Raw genomic sequence first — 579 nt, 5'->3', positions numbered from 1 at the left:
TGGGAGATCCGGGGGTCGGAGTGTTGGGAGATCCGGGGGTCGGAGTGTTGGGAGATCCAGGGGTCGGAGTGTTAGGAGATCCGGGAGTTGGAGTGCTGGGAGATCCTGGGTTCGGAGTGCCGCTTGGCGTGGGCGACTCATCCTCCGTCTGCTTGTGCTCGTCTTCGTTTTGCTTGTGCTCGTCTTCGTTCTGCTTGTGCTCGTCCTCATTCTGCTTGTGCTCGTCCTCGTTCTGCTTGTGATCACCACCAACAGATGTAGGGGTGTCGGAACCTGGGGGGTTACTTGAGGTTGGAGTAGAAGTAGAAGTAGGAGATCCGGGTGTTGGGGTGCTCCCCGGTGAAGGAGCTCCAGATGTCGTAGTGCTGCATGGTGTAGGGGCGGGGGTTGGAACTCGTTCGGTCGGAGTGTTTGGAGATCCGGGGGTTGGAGTGTTATGAGATCCAGGGGTCGGGGTGTTAGGAGATCCAGGGGTTGGAGTGTTAGGAGATCCAGGGGTCGGAGTGTTAGGAGATCCAGCGGTTGGAGTGGTAGGAGATCCAGGGGTTGGAGTGGTAGGAGATCCAGGGGTTGGAGTGG

This window comes from Plasmopara halstedii (assembly GCF_900000015.1).
Source record: "Plasmopara halstedii genome assembly, contig: Scaffold_658, whole genome shotgun sequence".
NCBI lineage: Eukaryota > Oomycota > Peronosporomycetes > Peronosporales > Peronosporaceae > Plasmopara > Plasmopara halstedii.
This window is presented reverse-complemented; position numbering follows the sequence as displayed.